The 23,211-nt window shown below is 33.7% G+C and overlaps 1 pseudogene across 1 annotated transcript; it reads left to right on the forward strand.

Moving 5' to 3' along the window:
- The first annotated feature begins 2,874 nt into the window (after nucleotides 1–2,874).
- LOC308654290 (large ribosomal subunit protein eL24-like) lies at nucleotides 2,875–18,467 on the forward strand (annotated as a pseudogene). The gene is made up of 2 exons: nucleotides 2,875–2,891; nucleotides 18,029–18,467. The product of its transcript is annotated as a large ribosomal subunit protein eL24-like (transcript).
- Nucleotides 18,468–23,211: the final 4,744 nt, after the last annotated feature.

Genomic DNA, 23,211 nt, shown 5'->3' on the forward strand with positions numbered 1-23,211 from the left:
ATTTAAAGTACATGGGAAAATACAAATGCACTAAAAGAAAACTAATCAAATTTTAACACCAATTTTCCAATAATTTCTTGAATGAGGAGACAAAAACCATTAAGTATATAAAGAGCATAAATGATCTTACTGGACCTTATGGAAATCAAGGAACACTACATCCAATATGGGCAAAATATATGTATTTCAAATGCTAAAGGAATATTTTCCTAAATACACTATAATCTAGACCATAAAACAAATTTTAAAGATTAAAAGTACATAAAGTTTACAATTTACACATAATAGAAATTAATCATAAAATATACCAAATAATTAGAAATTTCTCAAAATTTAAAAATAAAAATAGTCTTCTATACAATTTATATATCAAAAAATAATCACCATGAAAATTAGAAAATATTAAATTGGAATATGCCAGAAATCCAACTTATGAAGCCAGAAGAGATACTTAATGTATGTGTGCTTGAACACTTATTTTTGTGTATCTGTGTTCTCTGAGGACATATAATAGGAATCTGCTGCACATTCAGTGTAGATACCACAACATGATACTGACATGAATCATGAACCAAATCAAGCCAATACATACATCAAGGCAAATATGCCCCAATCACAGATATATCTAAAAGCAAACAAAAACAAAGGTTTTCTGCAGAAAGCTGCAGATATTTAGGTGGTATATTAGTATGTTATGTGGTATTATTGTAGCAGTAGTTCTCTTATACAAACAAAAGCTATGCATGACAGTGATTTCTATTGATTTAATTAAAATTACACAATATCAGTTTGACAATAGAATACACCACAGTGTGAAGAATGGTTGTCAAACTTTGATGAGAATGACTATCTAGGTGACTGACTCATAGTGGGATAGGGAGGGGGAGCATGGGAGGAATAGATGAATTCAGATAAAGCAGAGGGGTGGGAAGGGAAGAGAGGGGGGAGGGGGTTAGCAATGATGGTGAAATGTGATGGGCATCACTATCCAAACTACATGTATAAAGACATGAATTGGTGTGGACATACATTGTATATAAACAGAGATATGAAAATTTGTGCTGTATATGTGTAATAAGAATTCTAATGCATTCCACTGACATGTATTTTGAAAAATAAAATCAATAATAAAAAAAGGAAAGAAAATCTGTGTCTACATACCCATCTTCCTAGAGAATAGGCCTCATTAGGTCTTTCTTGGGGGTGAATAATCATTTTTTAGTATTATTTACAGCAACTATAATGCCATTGTTTAGCTCAATACATTGGCAAGAGGTAAGCAGAATATCAAAACACATTTTAAAATAATACCTTTGGTATTCATAGTATTGAGATATTTCTTGAGTGTATATATGTTAGAAGTAATTATGTACTTGGTTCCCTTTTCACTTTCATTCGGGCAACCATTTGATCTCACAAAAACAAATCTATATAATTAATTTGAGCATTCATGAGCAACTTCCTTTTGAACAGTGCTCATACTTAGTCATCTCTGGTGCTGAAAAAGTTTTCATGACTGGAGTCTGCATTAGAGCTGATGTCCTTGCAGGTGCTCTTCTCTTTGTTTTTTTTGAAGCTAGGTTACATACAGCTGCTTAACTTTATTTGTCTATGGTTTGAAAGTGTTACCCTTGTTCTCAGGTTCTCACTGTCCTTAATTAAGGAAACTGATTTCTTCCTAAAATATGTTCTTGAAAGTTGAAGTGGTACTATGTAGAGATGCAGAAATCTGCCACTTCTTTTTTTTCTTTTCATACAAAAAGCCTCTAATTTTGTGTGATGACTTTTTAGAAATGTTCCCATTCTTCCATTTTCTAGCAGCAGATGACTTGCATGCTAAATCTTTAAAATAAAAACCCTTGACTTTCAAATATGAATTTTGGAAAATTAGCCTCAGCTAGCAATCTCTTTTTATTTTTAAAATTTTACTGCATTCTCGCTGTTTTTATTCTTCATAGCCTTCTACATTATGGGATGCATGTATGATGAGTTATATATTAAGCAATATACACAACTGTATCATAACTTGGGCTCGTTGTTTCTCACTACTCACAGCATTTAATAATTCTGAGTAGTAATAACCTATCAGAGTTCCAATATCTTACATAAATAATGAATAGAAAGCCTGAGACAGGAATAACAGTTTGCTTTACAATCACTGTGCTTTTCTTCTGCTATGTGACAGTTCATTGACTAAAGCATTAATCACATCCTTCTTTCTGTCTTCCTCTGCAGTGGTTGAGGATAATAAGGAATCATCAGGTGAGGAGCAGTCATTTGAATCTGCAATGTGAAATATAAAGGCCAAAGTATTCTGGGTAATAAAATATGATTATCAAATTCTTGTGAAAAGAACGGTACTTGGATAGAAGTGTATTATATTATTTTAGGCTACAGACTATTGTCACTGACAAAAGGAGACATCAGGGTACTTATACCTGGGGAAATCAGTATCCATTTTAATGGACTATTCTTCTAAACTCAATTTTCTGCAATAATGACTACTTGGATCCTTATACTAAGTTATAGTTCTGCTCATGATGGTCTCCTTGAAACATCTGATTGAAAATACTTTCATTTCTCTCTCCTAAAAAAAAAAAATTCCTCTATGCAGTTTGACTTTTAGAGAGCAGTTCAGTTCCCACATGTACATCCATTTACTATGTAATATATTCTACCTTAAAACCATCTTCAATGCTAAAAATAAGTATGTGACCATCACTACAGGTAGAAAGTAATTGTTTTTTGTTAATGTCTCTGAGGCAGAAAGAGACGGAGAGAGCTTTTTGTCTATTATGTACCATGTTTGATTATTGTACCTAGCTATATGGACTGATTCAAATAGTTGAAATCACTACCTATTAGTACAGAACGATGTCAGTTGCTATAAGGTATGCATTTTTTTTGAGAGAGAGAGAGAAATTTTAATATTTATTTTTTAGTTTTTGGTGGACACAACATCTTTATTTTATTTTTATATGGTGCTGAGGATCAAACCCAGAACCCCGCGCATGCCATGCGAGCCTGCTACCGCTTGAGCCACATCCCCAGCCCCTAAGGTATGCATTTAAGTGTCCAACACTTACTAAGAGTTTATTTTGGGTTAGGAAATATTATGGCACAGAATAGTTTTCTCAACATCTCTATTTTCTTCATAGCTCTCCTTTGTTTCAGCTCCTGACTATTAGCTGGGCAAAGCTAGCTTTCTTGAAGAAAATTGTTCGATAAACTTAACTTTGGCCGACAGGATGTATATGGTTGGGCAAATGTCTCATGGATCTATTTGGAGACCTTAGTGAAATACAGTAGATCTGTGCCCTTTCTTTCTTTCTTCTGTCTGAAACATGATATGTACACAGAATGACAAGAGAAAGAACAATCACGTTAACACTATGATTTGTTCTTCAGAAAAAAAGCCCAGAATTACAAGTACTTTATGAAGCAAACTGCCTTTTTAGTACTAAACTATTTGATTTCACATAATTCCTAAGTTCTATATGAAAATGAACTTTATTATGCATTTGCTTGTTTCAGTCTCTGTTATTTGGTATCTCTGTCATACACTGTTAAGCATAGTCTTGAGTTACATTAGAAATATCTCATTTTCTTCTCAGACTATACCCAGAGGACTTAAAGACAACATACTACAGGGACACAGCCACATCAATGTTTATAGCAGCACAATACACAATAAACAAACTGTAGAGCCAACCTAGATGTCCTTCAGTGGAATGAATGGATAAAAAAATATGGCATATATACACAATGGAATTTTACTCATCATTAAAAAAGAACAAAAACATGGCATTTGCAGGTAAATGGATGGCGTTGGAGAAGATAATGCTAAGTGAAATTAGCCAATCCACCCCCAAAAATGCCAAATGTTTTCTCTGATATAAGGAGGTTGACTCATAGTGGGGTAGGGAGGGAGAGCATGGGAGGATTAGATGAATTCTAGATAGGAAAGAGGGATGGGAGGGAAAGGGAGGGGGCAGGGATTAGCAAGGAAGGTGAAATGTGATGCACATTTTATACAAAGTACATGTATGAAGATTTGAATTGGGTATTGACATACTTTATATACAAACAGAGATATGAAAAATTATGGTATATATGTATATTAAGAATTATAATGCAAAAAAACAAAGTACATGTATAAAGGCATAAATTGGTGTGAACATACTTTATATACAGAGATACAAAAATTGCACTCTATATATGCAATAAGAATTATAATGCATTCCACTGCTGTCGTGTATGTAAAAAAAATAAAATCAATAAAAAATAAAATAAATAATCAAACAAACAAATAAATAAGAAATATCTCATTTAACACTAAAACATATTTATTAAGTAGGTTCCATGATTCCCATTCTGGACAAGAAGGGACTAAAGTATAGAAGATAAATTAATTTTCCCAATATCTTGCAGCTAGGAAATCAAATAGTTAAGGCAGTTTGATTCTGGAGAATCTTAGCTATTATAAAATATTTCTTCATTATTAAACCACACACCTATGTGTGTTGTGAAATTATAGACCCAATTCTTGTTATTCTTTCATATCAGTATTTCAGTTCTCAGAAATTTCAACGCCTAATGCAGAACATAATATTTCAATTACGACGCTGCAGAGAGATGTCCCTTCAAATACTCTAGGTTTTTATACTTGCATTGGCAGGTACATGGACATCTTTTTTTAAGAGAGAGAGAGAGAGAGAGAGAGAGAGAGAGAGAGAGAGAGAGAGAGAGAACTTTTTAATATGTATTTTTTTAGTTCTCGATGGACACGACATCTTTTATTTTATTTTTATGTGGTGCTGAGGATTGAACCCAGCACCCCGCGCATGCCAAGCGAGCACGTTACCTCTTGAGCCACATCCCCAGCCCACATGGACATCTTAAACACATTCATATGTCTGAGAAGTATTAATGAAATATATATATATATTTTTTATCTCTGGGCTTAGATTGCATTTCCTGATCTTGATTGTATCTGCAAGGTTTACATATATATGCTTTAGAAAAGGAAAGTTTTTCAAGAGAAAAAATTTAGAATATTTTTCAAAAGAAAAAATGTTTTACTATTTCTGTTGTGTCTGTATCTCACAGTGGAAGTATTTAAAATTAAATATGACTTGGAAATACTGTAATTATCCTAAAAAAAAATCTAGAGTGCTAGAACTCTCTCCCAGCTAGTTTACTCTCAACTTGGACATCAATTGCCAGCAGTCCAGACAGTAAATCATACTTGCTTTACTCTGAATGATTTAGACAAATAGCTACCCCCTATCTGTAATAGTCATAGTTTTCTATTGTGAATTCAGAAATTCATACTTATGAAAACAAAATAAAATTTAGATCTTGTTGAAATGGGATTAAGTAATTTGTAACCTTCCATGTTGGAAGATCAAGAAAATGGAAGCTCCAAAGGTGAAAACTGTCAATATTCTTCTACTAGTTCATAAATTCTTCTCAAAATTTCAATTCCCATATTAACATTTCTCTCAGGCAGTGTAATGGTATAGCTACAGGGTTAACGGAACGTAATTGTGAAGGAGGGGAATAGTATTGTGTGATTCAATAAAGAAATTGTATCATCCAACTGAAAAGGCTTCAATGAGGAAAAAGTAAGAGTGTTAAGTAATGAGAATGGCTGCTTTCCTTGATGTTTCACTCTGTCACTCACAGAACAGAAAGCCTGAACATCAAGAAATAAGGAGCAAAATGTGCTCTATCTGTCTCTAAAACATTTCAGGTCAGAATTACGAACTCTTCACTACTTTCATATTTATCTTTTCTACACTGTGGGCACAACATTGCAAACATTTTCACCCACGTTTCCTTGTGAAAGCTCAGGGACAGTTTTTTTTTTTTTTATATCAATAATATAATTAGGTGGGATATATCCCAAGTTGGTGAGATTTAGAAGTTCATATTCGATTTGCATATTTTCTAACAAAAATCCCTATTCATTCCTGAAATTCTCATGCAACTGTGTTCTTTATTCTGATCTTGGATGAGTTACTAATATTCTAAACTTCTCTCAAGTTTCAAAGGCAGAAGTTCTCGGTATGCTGCCTCATTTGTCATTTGGAATATTCTCAAAGAGAAAAAAAAAGCTGTGAGTAAAAAACTAGGTTTAATCTGAGGATGCAATGCAATATTTCTGTGATTTGGGGCAAAATGAGGCTTAATATGCATTTCAATTTATTCTTTTCTCACTAGTATTCTCGAAAACATCAACTATCTTTTTGTTTTCCTCATTGGTGGTCCTCAATTTTGCATCTTATATTGTGACAAAAATTTCTACAGATGGCAGAATCCAACTCCCTTAATGATAAAAGGTCTTGGATCTTCTCTAATGCATACAGGTCCCTCTGGATCAGCCTACTGGGAATTCCTTGACTCCTTCACTCTAATAAAGAAGATCAATATTGAATATGCAGGATTTTCCCCCTAGGCAGCAACAACAAACTTTGTATCACACCTCTATGAGGAATATGTTGTCCCTCATTTTGTATAAAAGCATGTATATCTGTTTTAATGAAACAGCTCCAAATTATTGCATTAGCCTCACAGGATGGGAACAAAACATGGCTGAAGATTGATTTGCAATAAATTCCAAAACTATTGGAAGTTAGATTAGTCAATATTTTCTTTTTCTTTTCCCAGAGTCTATTCATGCCTCTTTGCTAAGGGAGCACACAAGTTTTATTATTTGTTAGTAACTCTAGAGTAAGTTGCTCCTATTTTCCATAGTCTGAATCTGAAGTTAGACAATAAGATTAAGGGTGATCAGCAATGGTTTATTGTCTGATATGAGGTTTCTATTGAGAGAACAAAATTTACACTCCCTGGGGGGAAATATTTACTCTAATCCCTCAATTACTCTTCCCAAGAAGAGAAGTGACTGATTTCCACAGTGAGTTTGGGAGCATATGCAGTGCATACTCATTTCCACATCTCTGGATACTCTCATTCAGAGTCCAAAGACCCTTTTATATTATATATATTTCCCTGATGATGGGGAATCCGTATTTTCCATCTGTTTCAAATTGCAAAGGGAAATTAAAGGATGTTTTTTGATTCCCTAAAATTTTAACACTATTTTCTGGAATCCCACTTTAAATAATTCTTTCTGGTGGAACATGTATTTGTATTTGCAGGAAGTGAAAGAAAGTTTTAACAGAATCAGCAATGGCTAAATTAGGACTTTGCAATTAGACAGTTTATCGATGCTGCAAATGCTAATCACAGGTTTCTCCCCAGTTATTACACACAAAATTTTAATTCTCAAAAATAGGTACGAATAGAGAAAAGTGGATTACTTCCATATGCCTAAAATATATTGTCACAGATGTTAAAACTTTACTTTCCTAACCATTTAGTGCTAAGGGATGTTGATCTGGTCTTCCAGGATTTTAAAAAAGAAATTTATAATCCAAACAAAAGTATAAACTTAAAGTTTTCATTGTGTTCAATTCTTTTTTATTATAGAAAAAGTATGATACAAATATTATATTTTGGCTGGACACAGTGGTGAATACCTATATTTCCAGTGGCTTGGGAAGCTAAGGCAGGAGAATCAGAAGTTCAAAGCTAGTGTCAGCAACTTAGAGAGGCTCTAAGCAACTTAGCAAGACCCTGTCTTAAAATTTAAAAAAAGAAAAATTAAAAAAGGCTAGTGATATGGCTAAGTGGTAAGGAGCCCTTGGTTTCAGAGTCTGTTACCAAAAGTAAATAAGTAAATTTTAGAATTAGTTTTAAGATATTTCTGTGCCATTGCATAACTGTTTGACTTTTGAATGTCAGATATTTGCAAGATTCCTATTTGTAAATGAGTGTATGTGTATGTGTGTGTGTGTGTGTTGCATTTTTAAAAACTCACTGAATTATTATAAGTATTAAATGCATTAATATGTATAAAACTATAATAATAGTAGTTGACACACAATATTCAATCAAAAATGTTAATTATTATTATCCTCTGATGGACTGTATGGATCTCTCAAATAATGTTGGACATTCTTAAAAATGAAAAGAGCTCCGTAGGGCTTAAGAAAGCAGTTATCCTTTTTCCATATCAGTCATGCATGCATAGGTCTTCCATAATATCAACTCTTTGAATACTCTGTTTGTCTGTCTATCTATCTATCTATATGTATGTTATAGAGAGCTTAATGCCATATTGAAATGAAGTCACCTGGTACTGATCTATTTTAATACAGTCATTTAGAATATAATAATCCAAATTTACCTTTACTCTCCCATAGATTCATGTCTTTTTGATAAAGGGTCTAGGTTTTATCATGTTTTATAATTCTTCAGTAAATTGTTTCTTATTTAGTATGAGAAATATGATTTTCCCAGAAATTTCTCCAAAATGTTAGGAATCCTCTAATTATACTATGTTGTCTAAAAGCAACAATCTTCTCTCATTAATAGAAAAGAATATGATGGCACCTTCACTTAAGACACCTGCCTTATTTCTTCCTCTATAATTTTGCTGTTTAATGTGTTGTCAAATCAAAATTCTCAAAATTCTCACATTTGAATTTGGGAGATTGTGTTAGCAAAATATATTTTTACAGAAGAAATTGAGATGATAAATGAACTTATATGTCATTTGTGTTTTTCTGTAACTAATGACACAAAGAAGTAATTATAAATTAAGCAATTCATTGCAAAGGTGGTTATTCTTTCCAAATACACTGACAGTCCTGATGCACATCTGGGCTAGGGCTATTCCAACGTCACTAGTGATTGCCAGCTTAATGCCTGCAAGTTCTATCCTTCACTTCCATACCTGTAATAATGAAGCTGAACTTAGTAAACACTTTCTTTTGTAGAATGTTATGATGTCACCAAACTCTGTTAACAGAGGGCTCTGCAGGGATACTGCATGAAGAGGTCTGTTCTTGGCTCCAGTGTGCTCCTGTTCTTTGCTCCAGCATGCAACTTTTGGCATAGCAGCCAACAATAGATGGTGGCCAGCAGTGTAGGTTTGTCCATAATGCAGTGCTTCTGTGTGAGCAGTTGCTTCCAGCACCTGAAAACTATTTCCTTTTTGCAGAACCTAAGGGAACTTTATAAGGGAACTGGTGAGCCAGTTCACTTACACAAGGAGGTTTGCCTCTCATTCTTTGGCAGGGAACATGATCATCCATATCTGTTTCGTCTTTAGCTGATCTGTGTCAGTGCCAAAGGTTGTGGCTTTTTATTCCTATACTTTCCTAAATTCTTTATAGTCCTCTTTTTACCATAATAGCTACTCCTTGCTAAGATTTTATAATTGATTATACTAAACTTTCCTTGATCAAATTTATATGTGTTTTTTTTCTCTTGATTGGAACTCGACTGATATGCTAGTGTTATGAGGAACTTGCATGGTCCTTAGAAACTCAACTGAAGAAAAGAAATTCGGAGATTATTTTATTCATATGCTTGGATTTGAGCATATTGGTGTGAAATTTGCCAGCAAGAAACAGGGTGTTAAATAATCTGTATCATGTAATTTAGTAACAGTTAATCAAGATGCAGCCTAGATCTGAATCTCTTCCTTTGGGAGTCCAATGGATGCTACTCTTTAATGTACAATGATAGCAAAGACTATGAAGTCTATTCTGTGGTCAGAATTTCCTGAGTGCCTGGGAGCACTCACAGGAAAAAAATGTCTAGCTCAAGTCACAGTCTAAGAACCAGAAAGCTTTCAAGACAGTCCTAAAATAAAATCTTAGTTATTAATGTTACAGGGTTGATATTTCAAAAATCAAATGCAAAATTTACTGTGGTTGCTGAATTGCAAAATCTGTACTATCACCATATCTGAGAGTCAAGTTATTAATATTGACTTGAAAGGAATAGAGAGGATTTGTAGCTACTTGCTCAAGTATATACAGTATTATGAGTCTCCCCTTATGCTCTATGCCCTCTTGGTGTACTCTAGGCAGTCTCTTGTGTCAACATGGGCTTCCCTCCCTCTCAATCATCCTTCAAGTCATGTCCTATTTAACTCCTCACTCACTTGATTGCCCAGGACTTGTTTTTGTAAGATTGATCAAATACTTTGAGTATTCTAAAGTCTATGCCATATCACTTCAGAGGTTTATTATTATTATTATTATTATTTTTTAATTTTTATTTTATTGAAACTTCTATCCTTAAACCCTGGAATTTTCAAATGAAAATGTTTGATTTCACCATTTTTTTTTGATGTAGGCTTCAACATACTTTCTAAAATCAATTTAGGGAACATAAATATCTAGTTTGATGAATTTTGACAATTATATACAAACATGCTCATACTTTTAAAAGCTATAGAATCTTTCATCACTCCAAAGTGTTTTATGTCCTAGAGATCCTAGTGATTTACTACCATCACCACTTCCATGGTCACTTTTTAAATTTTTTTTAAAATTTATATATGACAACAGAATGCATTGTGCTTCTTTTGCCAAAAATAACATAAATGCAGCCACATAATAAATTGTTTTGTGTCTCATTTCTGCTCAAGAGAATGTTTCTGAGATTTATTACCCAGTATGTATCAATTGTTCATTTCTTTAATTTCTTTTTCTTTTTCCTATCTTTTTTTGTTGTTGTTGTTGTGTGTGTGTGTGGTGTAGAGAATTGGATCTAGTGCCTTACACATGTTAGGCAAATGCTTTACCACTGAGCTACAACTCCAAATTTTTTCTTATTGATAAGCAACATTCCATGACATGAACATGCCAAAGTTCATTCATCTTTCCTGCTGTTAGGCTTTAGGTGTTTATAACATGGGGCTACAATTAGTGAGGATTCTATGAATAGTTTGTGATTTTTTAAAAGGATAAATGTGTATTTAAGACAAATTTAATAAGGCTATCAGGTAGGGCAACAATGGCTGATATAGGATAATCAGAGTACCAGAAAGTATTGCAAGTACAGCCTAAGGCGATAAAAACTGCAAGTACAACAAGAGAGCAGAGTAGGTACCAATCACTCTGCATGCTGGCTTCAGGGCTGCAAATCCAGAGCATCTCCCATGCACATGTCCTAAGCTTGGCTGAAGGGAAATCCCCAATGCTACCTTCACTACTATAGTTGGATGAAATTCAAAGAGGAAAAAAGTATAGAATTAAAATGGTGCTTTTCTTTTCTTTTTTTTTTTTAATTCTTCTATTTGGATTGGCATTACTTGCACTCAGTAAAGACCCAGATAATTTTTAGAAATATTGTTTTATACCTTAATCCAGGCCCCAGGTGCTGCCCCATTGCAACATAATACAGAATCCCCCTGAATTTCTGTCTTTGTCTAATTTCAATAGCTTTCCTGAGGTATAATAGATATGAACAATTGCATATATTTAATGTACCCAATGACTTTTAAAAGTTTCCTTGTGTCACCTGTTTTAGCTTTGCTTTTAGAGTATGAATACTTTATATGAGATGTACTTTCTTAATCAATTTTTAGATGCATAATGGAGAATTGGTGACCTTAGGCACTGTGACACAGCAGATACCAAGGACTAAATTATATTGTATAATTGGAACTTCATACCAAGTAAATGATTATCCACTTCTGCTTCCCCCCAGCTCAAGGTAATGACTATTCTAAGCTCTTCTATGACTTTGTGACTACTTTACATATCTCGTGTAAGCAGAATCACACAGTCTTACTTTCATATTATACTAATTTCTTTTAGTATAAGGTCTTCCAAGTTTGATTAAGCTATTTAAAAGAAAAGTAAATTTCTCTCATCTCTCTTTGGCTTCACTCAGCCTTCAGCTGACATTGCCTCACATTCAGTCAAAGGCCACTTGCCTCCCAAGACCTGTTGTCTCCAACTGGCAACATTATACAGCGACCTCCCTGCTTCCTTGAAAAGCTCTCTTGCCTTGTATGGTTATTCCTTACTGCCTGCCCCCTAGGACTTCAACAGACTTCTGCATTCCACTTGGTGCCCTGAGTGTCTAGCACTCACTTGCAAAGCCCCAAACTTGTTTACCCATCTTTACCCTCAAGAAGCCTGCCAAACTGAAATCTTTTGATGTATTTCTCCCAAGGATTTGGGCCCCTTTTCCTTGTTAAGTTCCAGTTGCTATCAGGGCTGAAAGACCCACCAGGAGCCCTGCTTTTAAAACTATATTCTGCCCATTGTCTTTTGTTTCTTACTGATTATATTCAGACTTTTTTTTTATTTTCCCAGCTGGTTCACACCTCCAAGAAGAAATCTACTCTATTGGGCTGATGGAAACTCCGGCACAGCTTTACTCCGTTGACTATGATGTTGGCCTTGTGTTTGTCATATATAGGATATAGCCTTTAAAATGTTGACGCAAGTCCTCTCTATCCCTATTTTCTATAGTGTTTTCAACATGAACTGGCATTGAACTTTTTCAAATGTATTTTCTTCATTTAATAGAATAGTCGTGTTATTCCTGCTCTAACTCATGTGAATTACATTTATTAATTTGCATATGTTAACCAACCTTGCATCCCTGTGTTGAAACACACCCTAGATCATGGTGTACTATATTTTAATGTGTTTTTTAAAGCAGTCTGCCAATATTTTATTAAGGATATTTTGCATCAATGTTCATCAGGGATGTTGGTCTGAAGTTTTCTTTTTGATTTGTCTTTGGTTTTGGTATCAGAATGTTACTGGCTTTATAGAATGAACTTGGCAGTGTTTCCTACTTTTCTATGTCATAGAGTAACTTGAGAATTTGCATTACATCTTCCTTTAAAGGTCTGGTTGAGCTCAGCTGAGAATCGATCTGGGCCTATGTTTTCCTTGTTGGAATCTTTTTAGTTGTTAATCAATTTCATTTCTTCATGTTGGGCTGTTTACATTTTCTATTTCCTCATAGTACAATTGGGATTGGTCATATGTGTCTAGAAATTTGTCAGTATCTTCAAAAATTTCTAGTTTACTAAGGAATGTGTTTTCAGTGATCGCCGGATTTCAAAAGTGTTTGTTGGGATATATCTTTTGCAATTCTAATTGTGTTGACTTGGGTCTTCTCACTTTTTTGGTTACTATTGCTAAGGCTTTGTTGCTTCTGTTTGTCTTTTCAAAGAACCAATGCTTTTTTTCACTGATCCCTTGTATTTTTTTATTCTCAATTTCATTATTTTGTTTCTGATTATAGTTATTTTCTATTTTCTACCTATTTTGGAATAGTACCTCCCATAGCCTTGAAATGCAATGTTATATTATTTATTTGTTATCTTTCTATTATTTTAATGTAGGAATTTAATGCTGCGAATTTTCATCTTAGAACTCCTTTCATACTGTGCCAGTGATTTTGATGTGTGATCTCTATGCTCATTTATTTCTAAGAATTTTTTTTTCTCCTCTGATTTCTTCTATGATCCCTTCCTTCTTTAGAAGTGTGATATTTAATCTTCAGGTGTTAAATTCATTTCTTTTTTTTTGATATTGTTGTTTATTTCTGATTTTATTTCATTATGACCTGATAGACTGCTGTTAGGAATTATCTCTATACTTTTGTATTTGCTAAGATTAACTTTGTGCCATAAAATATGACTTATTCAAGAGAAAGTCCACTGTGGCACTGAAAAGAAAATGCATTCAGTTGTCTGTGGATGAAATGTTCTACAGCTGTCTGTTAGGTCCTGTAGATTAATAGTGCTTTTTAGTTCTGAAGAATTTTTCCATAATTTATGCATACTTGTCCTGTCAAATGGTGAAAGAGGTGTGTTGAAATCACCGAGTATTATTGTGTTTTGATCAATTCAGTTTTTTATATTGAGAAGAGATTGATATAGACAGACCTTTGTAGCATAAATATGTACAATCACATCTTGTTGGATTATTCCCATAACCAGTGTAAAGTGACTTTGTCTTTTCTGATTATTTTGACTTGAAGTCTACTTTTCTTTTGTTATAAGAGAAGCTACCCCTGCTTGTTTTCAGTTTCCATTTTTCCATACTTTCACCTTAAGTCTATAAAATGAGTCTTATTGTGAATAACACACTGTTAAGTCTTGTTTTTAATCTAATCTGTTAATCTATAATTTTGATTTTGAGAATTTAGATCATTTTTATTTAAGAATTTTTATTTCCTGCCATTTTAATTTATTTCTATTGCTTAATTCAGACTTGATTCTCCTTTAATTTACTACTCTTCTATTGTGATTCATCACCATGCTAGTTTCCATTTTTATTTTTTATTATTCTGCATGGAATATTTCATTGATTATGTTTTGTATTGTAGGCTCAATGGTCATGAATTATTTCCATTTCTGTTTTCCATAAAAGTTTTTAATTTCATCTTCAATACTGAAGGATAATAAGAATCTTGTTTGGACCACATTTTCTTTCAGAACTTGGTATATATTATTCAAAGCTACTTCCGGCTTTTAGGGTCTGGGTTGAAAGTATATTGAAATCCAAAAAGATATACTTGTAAATGTGACTTGCTATTTTTCTCTTGCAGCATTTATAATTCTATTCTTATTCTGTATATCATAGATTTTCATTATGTTTCCTTTTTAAAAAGCTGTTCTAATTAGTTATACATGGCAATAGAATGCACTTTGATACATCAGACCTAAAAGGAGTATAAACTCTTATTCTTCTGGTGTACATGATGTAGAATCACACTGACAATGTGCTCATACATGCACACAGGGTAATAATGTCAGGTTCATTCTACTGTCCTTTCTATCTGTATACACTTTCCCATTCCTTCACTTCCCTCTGCTGAATCCAAAGTAACTTTATTCTTCTGAACCTCCCACCCCCTTAGTGAATTAGCATCTGAATATCAGAGAAAATGTTCAAGATTTGGATTAGGGGGATTGACTTATTTTGCTTAGCATGATATTCTCCAGCTCCATCCATTTATCTGCAAATGACATCATTTCATTCTTCTTTAAGGCTGAAGTAATATTCCTTTGTGTATATACACCACATTTTCCTTATCTATTCAACTTTTGAAGGAAACCTAGATTGAATCCATAGTTTATCTATTGTGAGTTGAGCTTTTATATACATTGATGTGGCTGTGTTACTGTACTATGCTGATTTTAAGTCCTTTGGATATAAACCAAGGAAATAAATAGCTGGGACAAATGGTGGTTCCATTCCAAGATTTATGAGGAGTCTCAATAGCACTTTCCATAATGGTTGCAACAATTTGCAGTCCCACCAGCAATGTTTGAGTGCATCCTTTTCTCCACATTCTCACCAACATTTATTGTTGCTAGTATTCTTGATAATTACCATTATTACTGAATTGAGGTGAAATCTTAGAGTAGTTTTGATTTGTCTTTATCTGATTGCTAGAGATATTAAACTTTGTTTCATATTTATTGATCCATTGTATTTCCTCTGTGAAGTATCTGTTCAGTACCTTAGCCCATTTATTGATTGTGTTTGCATATTTGGGGGTTCTATATTTCTCTTGTGTTTGGATTTCCATTTCATTCTTAAATCTTGGAAAATTTTCTGATACTATTTTATTGAAAATATTGTGCATTCCTTTCATTTCTTTTTTAAAGCCTTCATCTATACCAATGATTCTAAGATTTGGTTTCTTAAAGTCACTCCATATTTCTTGAATATTCTTGTCATGGTCTGTTAATATCTTTTCTTTATTTATTATTGACTTATTTTCAAGATTATATACTTTTCATTCAATGTCTGAGAATCTTTCTTCAAAGAGAATTAATATAATGATGTATTCCATTTAATTGTAACATAATTTATTGAATCATTCATTTCTAATATTTCTTTAAATTCTTTTTTTAGAATCTCTATATTTTTTGAAATAATTTTTCACTTCCTATATTTTCTAAGTTCATTCCTTACACCTTCTTTTAGCTCAATGAACATTGAAATTATATTATTATTTCTATATTTTTTCCTCTAACATTTTCTCCACTGTGGTGGCTAGGAGAATAGTTGTCAAAGTGCTGTGGGCAATTTGGTGTGATTTTTCCCACAGATTTTTCAAACTGCTTGAATGTCTACCAATCTACTGTGATGATTATTACACCTACTTTTATGCAAGAAACTATTTAATGAGCTTGCTTTTTGTCAAGAGTTCTGGTGGGCTGGGCAAATATACAAATATTCATATTACTCATTGTGTCTCTTTGGCTATTCCCAGTATCAGCACCACTTTGAGAGAAAATATTAAACCCTATTTATCACAATCACTTCAGAGTAAATCCATGTAGTCCTAGGAAAAGTAAAAAACAAACAAACAAACAAACAAAAAACTCCAACTGTTTATAAAGTTTCTCTAATCCAGGAAACAAATATAGCAATGTTCTGGAGTTGGCTGAGAAACTAAATACTAAAATTACTGTAGCATATTTTGTAGGGCAAAAAATGGAAGGAGAGAAAAATTTGAGCAAAAGAGAAAGAGAATGAAAATAAAATATATAAGAGAGAAATATAAACCATGGAGAAAAGAAGTAAAAGATGAAAACGGGTTGATGGGTATGGTTTGATGCAATAGCAGGTAATGAAAGAGGTAAAAGAGGAGCCATGGGGAGCAAGGGTAAACCTAAGTTTGGAAAACAAAGAGGGAAAAAAGGATTTCAATTAATGCTTTAAAACTATAAAATAAATACAATCAGTTTGTTTTAGGATGTAATATTGAAAGCTAGGTGAATAACTATTGAATCAAAGTGAAGAATAACATGTATTTTCAAAATTGATATTGGAGCTATTTATAGTGGTCCATGCTGAGGTGCAGAAAAATTCTAATTGAAATTTCTGGGTTTGCATTTCATCAGCATTTGGGACCTTGAGCAGATGCCCATCACTATTCAGCTTTGTATTCTCCTAAAGTACTCAGTGATAGGAGCTATTTCTTGGGTGGATATGGATTTCTCACCAGTTGGTTCTTGTTTATCAGTCCAGGGACCTGATGTTGCATGCTCAGAGAGTGCTTTGTTGTGCCTTCTTGGGATTTTTAGTGGGTGCAGGAGCACATGATGCATGGCTCTGGGCTCTCACTCTAATGCTGCAGTATGCTATGCTTTAACTCCTCTCTGGAGGGTCTTCTTTAAAGTGTCATGTTCCCTGGTTGCTGTCTTCAACCATGGGACCTGTGAGGGTTTATAAAAGAGAAAGAATGAGTATGGACTCTCTTTTATGACAACTGGATACATGATGGCAAACCTATGACCAACATGAAAACATTAATCCATAAATAAGGACATGAACAATCACCTCTCACTTTAATCCACTACCCAGAACTGCAGCATTGAAGATAGAGCTACCAATACATGGATTTGAGAGATATACTCAAACCATAGCCAACTGTGTGTCACAGTACACTCAGAATCATCAGAAAACCATACAGTAGAATCCTAGATTTGTATTATTTCTGATGTAAAAATATGGGATGGCAAATTCTTTTCATATTTTTTAAGGTAGTTGTGGGTCCACATTAATATTACAAGTTCCCTCCACTTGGAGAAATTACTTATTTGGCAAATTTAAGCAGAATTAGGTTGAAGGCAATTAATAGGAGCCCCTTTCATAGAGTGTGAATTTTTTAAGGCTTGAGGATTTAAGGGATTTTCTGGTTACTAGCACATGCACCACAGCCAGATCTAGTGTTCATCAGTCTTTGCTTTCCTTCTTTCCTTTGCTTACCACTTTTATTTCGGCTTTCTTTCTGCTTTAACATTCTACATTACTTTCCACTTTACTATTTGGTCTCCTAATTTTATATCTCTTCTGGGAGCAGTCATGATTATCTGTTTCCTTAATTCAATGGTTTCAACCTAAAAGTCAGGAGAATTCATTTGCCATTACTTAATTTTTTTTCCCCCACACAACTACTCTATCCTAAAACTAATGACTAGACAGTAAAATAATGAGCAGCTCTGTAAACACTCGTGATGTAGAAAACTTCCCATAATAAAGCTTGAAGTCCAATCTGCTTCTATCCTGGCACAGAACCCCTCTGCGACGTCCTGGGCCTGGCTAATAACTTGCTGTAAACAGCCCCCTTAATGGGTTTTCACTTTTTGTTATAGAGTAGAGCTGTGAAGTTTTAGTGGATACAAGATATACCCCGGACAGGGGAGGCACTATGCCAGGACGCACGGAAAGGTTTTCCAATTTCTTAATGCAAAATGCGAATTGGCTTTCCTATCCAAGAGGAATCCTGGGCAGATAAACTGGACTGTCCTTTACAGAAGAAAGCACAAAAAGGACCAGTTGGAAGAAATTCAAAAGAAGAGAACTCAACGGGCAGTCAAATTTCAGAAGGCCATCACTAGTGCATCCTTTGCGGATATCATGGCCCAGAGGAATCAGAAACCAGAAGTTAGAAAGGCTCAAACGAGAGCAAGCTATTAGGGCTGTCAAGGAAGCAAAAAAGGCTAAGAAGACATCTGAAAAGACGGCAATGGCTGCTGCTAAGGCTCCCACAAAGGCAGCGCCTAAGCAAAAGATTGTGAAACCTGTGAAGGTTTCTGCTCCCTGAGTTGGTGGAAAATGCTAAATTGGCAGATGAGATTTTAAAATAAAGATGTATCTATAACTTAAAAAAAAAAGAAAGAAAAAGAAAACTTTCCATAAGCTGTAACCACTGTGCAAGAATGGTCCACACTCCTTCATTCTGTGTATCATCTCATCTCCAATGGCACCTTATTGGGCAGTACTGGATGGCATCAAGAACCCTAGCTGCAAGTGAGTTAGGGCAGTGTCCATTTCATCATTCAACTGCTACCTAGCCCTGCTTTAGGTAATTATAGGAAATTGCCGACAACCTAGTGTTTTCTTTTTCATTCTAGCCTCTGTAAGAACTAAATAGATCTTTTTATTTAGAGATCTCCTGTTATCTAGAATTTTGTTTAAACAATAGCTATGTATATAATAATATATACAAAATCAAAAGTATTTTTGTAGAAATGGGTGAATTGGAGGTGTGATGGTGGAAAAGGAGTTGTAAAGAAATGCTAAATTGTTATCTATTCAAGTATAAAAGGTGGAGATAGAATGATCATATTACTCTGAAATAAAAGTATAACAAAAAAGAACAAAGCAAAAATTATCCAAAGTAGATGCTTCCTGTCATTAGGAAGCGAAAAGCATCCTGGGGGACTATTTCTCATTAAAATTATGTAGAATTGTTTCATTCTTTCCAATTTGTGCATTGATATTATTGTTTAAATGTACCTCATTTTTTGCTTTTTAAAAGATATTTTAAGAAAATAAGTAACAAAGATACTGTAAGGACTGGTAAAACTTATTGTGGCTAGGCAGACACAGGGTTTATGAGAGCAATCATGAGAAGAAAACGTAAGAAGACCTTTAGGCCTTACTGTGTGAAACCTGTGTCAGTATATAAAAAAAAAAAAAAAGAAAAAATGTTTTAAATTTACAGGCAATAGGTACCATGAAATGAGTTTATATGAATGTGTTTTAATTCCCAGGCCTCCCATCCTACCCTCCCAGAAGAGAGGCCTCAAGGCCTCAATACTCTCTCAAGCTGGAAACTATTGATAGAGCAAACACAATTCCCATTCTATATTAAGATAGTTGTTGTTACTAACTATATTAGGTGATAAGGAATGGAGAATGTAAAAATAAAACTTTAAAAAAAATATTACTGCAACCAATGGAAGTAACAGGCTTTGGGAATTCTCCTGGGAAGACCCCACATGGTATCTTCTTTCAATTCTTTAGTCTTTGATTATGCAAGTGCTTAAAGTACTGTAAGCACAGAATCAATTATCAGTCTTTGTTAACTCAAATGCATTTTGCAAATTACAGCTGCCTACTTAAATTAAACCCCCTCTCTGGACCTGTAGAAAAAAAATGGCTGAATGATGCCCCTGAATATTCTCTTTAACTAGAGGTTCTCAAACATTAAAGCACATAAGAATCAATTGAGCATCTTATTTAAAATGCAAATTGCAGAATTGCAGAGCCCAGTCTCAAGAGATTCTAATTCAGTAATTCTACTCTCATACTCAGGAATCAATCAGTCTCTCCCTCTCTCTTCTCTCTTCTCTCTTCTCTCCCCTCTGCCCAGCCCACTAAACTTTCCAAGGGAATTGAGGACAATATTTAAAAAAAAAAAAAATACACCATAAAACTACTCTAGATCTCTGTTTTGTATTGATACAATCTTTAGCAGCTGCATTGTGTCTCCAATGAGATTAGAATAAATATTATCAATATCTTTTGGAAGACTGTCTACTTTAAATTATAACTGCATTAGATAAGCTAATGGTGAAAACAACCCCAAAGAGGAAGCAATAAATGAACTGTACCAATTAATTTCACATTGCTTGAGAAATTACTTATCAATTTCATGTTTTTGAATATGTACTTTAAAAGTAAAAATAGAATTTATTAAGAAGAGATAGATTCTGTGATACCTTAACCACAGTATGCTTTGACATAATAAGATCTTTACAGTAAAACTAAACTAGAGAAACCATAATTTTTGAGATTATGCATATATTTTGAGAAATCTCAATAATCACAGTTTTTCAGAGATAATTACAATCCTTCCTTAATTGAAAAAAACCTTCATTTCATCAACGAATTAACATGTTTGTTCTGTTACTCATGCAAAATAACTGGAAATTGCAAAGATAAAATTCTGATATTTTGGAAATATCTTAGTAGAAAATTAAATTTGATAAGAGATTAAGAGAACCTAAGGAGAAAAAACTATAGGAAGCAAATTGTCAGGGTTTGAAAAGTGTTTCTTTGCAAATACAAGGAGCAAATTAAACCAAAACAAAAAAGCAGGATCAATAATAAAAACCAAAAAAAAAAAAAAGAAAAGAAAAGAAAGAAAACAGGAGTCATTAAACACTGGACTTCCAGAAAATTTGGGGTCAGGTGATTAATTTACTAACTAGTAGCATAGTAAATATGTCTTACCTTTATATTTTTTTGTTAAGCTGTTGTCTTTATAGTCTCCTCCAAATGGATCACAACAACATACATAACTGGGGGGAAATCTTTCCATAATTTCTTTTTGTAATGAGATAACTTCTTAATTTTTTATTATATGGTAAAAGATAATATTTTGTAATATTTGAGATTTCATAAAATATCTTATTAAGTTAAATCATTCTGTTTCTCTTTAAAAAAAATATAGCTACCAGAGAACAAATGTGAGCTATATGGCCTCTATTAAATTTCTTTTTGTTTTTGTTTATGTTCAGCTTTGTTGAGGTATAAATGTTACATAAGAATTGTGTGTGTGTGTGTGTGTATATATATATATATATATATATATATATATATATATATATATAGTGTGCAGTTTGATGTTTTTATTAAGACATACATTATGAGAGTATTACCACAATTAGGCTAGCTAACACATCATCATCTCACACAGTTACCATTTGTTTATATATTTATTTATACTAAGAACTCTGAAGATCTACCCTTTTGACAATTTTCAAATATATAATACGGTATTGTTAACTACAATCTCCAGGCTGTGCTATACATCTTTTGTAACAAACCTTGTAGTAATGGCTCTATAAGTATCCTGTCAGAAATGAGCCCAATTAACACTGCAATGTGAAATGATATTAAAAACACCTCTGTCACATTTCTTCATCCTTCCTTTCCAGTTGGTATTGACAGTGAGGTTTGAAAAGCCAGCAGCTACAGTAGAGATGCAGGCAGCAGCAAGTCTTGCCTTCTCTGCTCCTCCACAGTGGGTCAGTTGCCTGCTCTGCCCTCTCCCTCAAGAACTGACCTCATCTTTATTTCTGCCCTTAGAAGTGATGGCTCTGCCCTGGCTTCTGTCCTCAGAATGATTCTTCATTCCTGATGTTCTCCAACAAATACTTTCACCACCTTCAGATATAGAAGTGTGAAAAGCTTGATTCACTTTTTTACCCTAAAGTAGTTCAAATAAAAAGGCTAGGGGAAAAAAAAAATCAGCCATTTTCAATCATAGTTACAACAAATGGATATTTAGCTTGTGTATCTTTATTTGTTTAATCTGTATGTTTATCAGGTTTAACTGAACTAGCAGACTAGCTGGAATTTTTAATTTTAGGGATAGGGAGTGTGAAAAACTGAAATAAAATTATATTTTTTTTTTCCTAGGGAGATAGTGGCTTGCTAAGCAAATGAATAATGTAAAAGTTTTTCAGAGATAATTACAATCCTTCCTTACTTGATCATTAAAGCAGTTTCCTCTGCTAGGCAATATTTGGTTAACCTACTTTAGTCATAGCATGCAGTAATAAAACTGATTTTAAAAGAATATGGCCTATAATTCTATTATTATTTTTCTGCTCACAATGAGCTTTGCTAGAATTACAAAAAATAAATAAGACTTTTAAAAATCGCTTGTTTTTGCAAGGTACTCTTTCTTTTAAAATGTAATTCTTTAAAGAAATAATTCAGAAGAAAATTGCAAGTTGTAAATTTTATTCACTTCTTAAGCAAAATTTGAATACGTGGACCTGGGTATAAACTGAGGATTAGACAAAATGTGACCTCAAAATACATATTTGTGTGGCAAATAAGATTTAAAGATACGATTACATTAACAGATAAAATAAACTAATTTAATTCTGGACTAACATGCCTTTTCCCGAATCTTCTTTTTAGTTGTAATCCATATAATATATAAATCAGAAACATAAAGTATGATCACATTTCAATGCATACAATAATTTGTTCTGTTATTATCATGCTAATCCTGCAATAGTTTTACCAGCCATAAGTGGGGTCCCTGCAGTCACGCCAAACTACTCAGAATATGATAGAATAAGACACACCCACGGAGAAGCATGTTCCTGGCAGGACTCAAGTCAGGCTGGCAATCTAACAAGTAAGCCTGACTCAGAGCAGAATAAATTAAGCCAGTTGGTGAATGGAAGGGAAGTTGCTTTTGAGGATGTCCCAAATTTTAAGGACACAATTTCTAAGGCAAACTTGTGGAACTGATGAGATTGGAGAACCTGGAAGCAAGAGGTCAAACTCCTTTGTGTAGTAGTGATACCAGTGATGAGAATCAATCAGGGCCAAGTCCTGTTTCTCCAGATGTGAAGATTGAACACCTAAGAAACAAACACCCAGGCAAGTGTAGAAAACAAGTTTTATTTAAAGGATAGAACAGAGTTTGACTATTCTGCAGAGACGGGGGCCCCAGACCTGTCCGAAGAAGGGGGGTACCCTGCCCCTCTTAACATTTTAGATTTCTTTTGTACTCCTGCTCTCCTCCCCCCATCCTGCC

The sequence above is a fragment of the Spermophilus citellus genome (genome assembly GCF_964194105.1).
Source record: "Spermophilus citellus genome assembly, chromosome: 8".
NCBI classification, from domain to species: Eukaryota; Metazoa; Chordata; class Mammalia; order Rodentia; family Sciuridae; genus Spermophilus; species Spermophilus citellus.